The following is a 3,686-nucleotide window of genomic DNA, read 5'->3' as shown; positions in this document are numbered from 1 at the left end:
TATATATATATGTGTGTGTGTGTGTGTGTGTGTGTGTGTTTTAAACACTTCCCACACTCTTGCAATATTCTAAACAATTATTCTAAACTCTAAAAGCTCTAAAAGAGCACAGCATGTCATGATTTCATCTCCCTGCCTCAGCTGCACTCTGCCACCTGCCAGCACTCTTGGCCACGCCCACTTCTCTGCTGCAGTGCAGGAGTGTGACACGCTGCATGAAGAAGCTTTTTCTGCAGCTGTGGGCTGCACACAGGTGCTAAATAATTAAAAACAATTTATTTAAAATAAAAATCCCATGCCGATCATGCGGCTCATCCATCAGTCAGCCAACTGTGTGTCATGTCCAATCTTATTTTGAAAAGCCGCGATAGAGCGAGTCCACAAAAAACGAACCATGAAGTAGCAAAGGACTACAGTATAGGGAAATGTTTGAATAAAGCTAAATATCAAATAGGATATTACTATTACAACTAGAATAATCTCGATAATTTTCAAACATATTTTCCCATTAAGTTAAAAATAGACAATATAATAAAATGTGTTTTTTTGTCCAGCCAAAATTTAAGAAATTAGAACAAAAACACAGAAATATCTATCACATGCCAATAGGGGGCCGATAACATCCAAATCAGCACATGGATAAATTGTAATAAATAGATGGATGGGTGTAGAAGGATTTGTAATGTGGGGAGGATACACTAATAGGGGGGCCTGGGGGTCCTCCCCCAGAAAATTTTGAATAAAGTAGATGCCATGTCCTGAATTCTGGTGAGTTTTAACAGGTTGTTAAACATCTAAGTTTACATACATAAGTAAACATGATTCGATAACTATTTTTGAGACCATGGGACAATGCTCCCCCCCACCCCAGTCAACAACTGCCGGCACTAACATAGCGCTAAGCTAGTGTGCAACACAGAGGTGTCTCCACCTCCTCCCCCCACCCCGTCAAGTGATCTAGGGAAAACACTGCATGCGGTGTGGTAAGTTGTTGTAAGTAACCAGGAAAACCAGGAGAAGATTTATAATGGAATTTGTATTCTCATATTAATTAAGTGGAATGGATTTGTTCATGAAGCAATAGAAACAGTGCTGGGTGAATTAATATTTCATGGACATCATTGTTTGCACTAATACTCAAACTAATACAAATAAAATATATATATATAGTTCCAGTTTTTCTCACCAAAATATATTTTTATGTGGATGACAAGCAGAGCAGAAATCTTTGTTTTACAAAATATCCACGTTAGTGCAAATATTCTTAATATTTTGTCCCTCCCAGCACAAACATCCAGCCGTCGTGCTGAAGTGTCAGAATGCACTTTCGACATCAACATAATGCATGACCCCCATATATTTATTTTTAAAACATTGTGGTCATTTTGAGCAGTTCTCAGAGAATGTTTCAACGCTTTAATAATTCAAGAAGTTGAAGCCTCGGGGGGGAAAAAAGAGGGGGAAAGGAAAAATGTTTCATGCATGCTGAGATACACTTAACCTCTCAGTGACCCCTAGTTTATGGAGGAAATGGATATACTCTATCATAGTATTTAGAAATATACTTTTTAATCTGTAAGGGGAAAAAATCATGCACATAAAAATACTTATACATTAATGATACTCCTGTTTAGAAAAAGTGCAGCACTGTAACTATAGAAAAGAGTACGGCTGATAGTATACATTATTTTGTCCTTGGACAGATGAAAGATGACAGATTTATATTTGGCAACAAGCAGCAGACTTTAAAGTTTTATCTTCAAAGTGAAAGGTTAAGACTTACAGTCAGTGTGTTTGAAGCTACATTCGCACTACGGTTCAGTGACCCTGAAATTTTAAAAATAGATCTAAAATCTGCACTACCTCTCTGTCCCAGATCACTGTGACAACGCAGACAATTAGGTCAACGGTAAATGTGAACGGAGGCGCCGTCTCCGATCCCCTGGGAAAAGTTAAAAGTACCAACATGTTTGTTCAAACTCTGACTTGATTACTTATTATCCAAGTCATTTTGATCCAGTACTTTGATTTTAGAATAAACAATACTATCATGTGAACATGTCAGAATTAAAATGACAGTAGCATGGTTCAGATCGAGTTCAAGATGTTTAAATTTTATTAATACCTGTAACATGTGTTTGTGTGTTTATTCGTCTGTTTCTTAGCAAAATATTTCATGAACCTCTGCACTGAGTTTAATTAAATAGATTTTTTTTTAACTCAGCCTACACAGCTACAACTGACAGAGTCAACTAGATTCAAGACTAATCAACCTTATGCCGATGTCCCCTTTCACTGAGGGATTTGACAATAGTGTGTTTCTGGACTGGACTGGAGTTGGACATGCAAGTAAACCTTAATGTTTTTGGTACAAGATATTCAAGTGGGTAGAAGTTACATTGTGTGTAAGAATAGAGGTAGTTTTTTTTCCCCCATTCTTGTCTGAGGCAGTACAGAATGATGGATCCTGGCATGTGGAGGGGGCAATTTTATCCACAACCAGGCACATTGGTGGGGCCAGGGGGTGGCCAATGGTGGTATTGTCCAGCAAAGATCAATCTTCTGCCACCCCAATCATTTGAGGAAACTATACTTTTAAGCAATGTACAAACTAGAAAGAATAGTTTTCTCAACTGATCGGTGTGGTGAGTTTTTATACATAAATGGCAGTGCATTTTCAACGACCTTCCTTACGCGTAAATCTAGCGCACACCAAAATGGAAGTTGGCACCTCAATTATATTTCATGTTCACCGGCTCACAAGACAAACATTTATAGCGGCAGCCATGTTGGATTTTAATGTGACAACCCAATTTTCAAAAGGAACTTTTTTATACGCAACACGCCAAAATGAAAGTCAGTACCTCACTTGTTTTCAAGTTATCATGCTCACAATACCAACAAACATTTATGATGGCAGCCATCTTGGACTTTGACATGGCAACTCATTTTACAAAAGAACCATTTTTAGACATAGATGCAACCACACACCAAATGGAAGTTGGTATCTCACTTATTTTCCAAGTTTTCATGCTCACAACATGCATGGACAGAGGGTACAGTATTTCCAATCCCCTCTCTTTGCTCTGCCAAGTGGGACAACAAACACAGATATGACTATAACTTCATCAGTTTTACAGATATTGAGCTAAAGTTTGGTGTGGTAGTAGCTGAGACTCACCCTTAATGCATACTCTGAGAGTTAACAAATCACTGAAGTCTTCGTGTCAAACACTGCCATGCAAGGCAGTGGTATTTTTTTTTATTATTATAAAATGTTATTGTGTTACCAAATTCAAATTTAATAATATTTTGTTAATGCAACAATCAATATATGTATAATTTGAAATATTTCTACTAACCGTTGTATTACCCTTTAACTTTATGACCATTCATGTTCCTTAGGGGAAAAAATCTACCACCTGATTTAACCGTTTTAAAATACATTTTATATATAAATATTTGTTTCCACAATAAACTAGTCAATATTTTAGAGCAAGCTTTGCCTGAAATAAAAATACTAAATTAAAATGATTATTTTGTTTCAACTCTGGAAGGGCCTTCAGTTAAAAAAAAAAAAAAATCCTCCCCATTTCAGATTTTTTTCAGTGTCAATTAAATATTTATCGGTAACTGAACACTGTTTTTTTTCACATACATACATACATATATATATGTACACATAT

General features: G+C 36.5%; 1 long non-coding RNA gene across 1 annotated transcript in view; it reads left to right on the top strand.

The window, feature by feature from the left end:
* Nucleotides 1–3,686, top strand: part of LOC119420099 — a 15,535-nt gene that overhangs the window by 1,072 nt on the left and 10,777 nt on the right. The gene's annotated exons all lie outside the window — the stretch shown is intronic.

Source organism: Nematolebias whitei, chromosome 14 (assembly GCF_014905685.2).
Source record: "Nematolebias whitei isolate Nwh7 chromosome 14, NemWhi1, whole genome shotgun sequence".
NCBI classification, from domain to species: Eukaryota; Metazoa; Chordata; class Actinopteri; order Cyprinodontiformes; family Rivulidae; genus Nematolebias; species Nematolebias whitei.
This window is presented reverse-complemented; position numbering and strand designations above follow the sequence as displayed.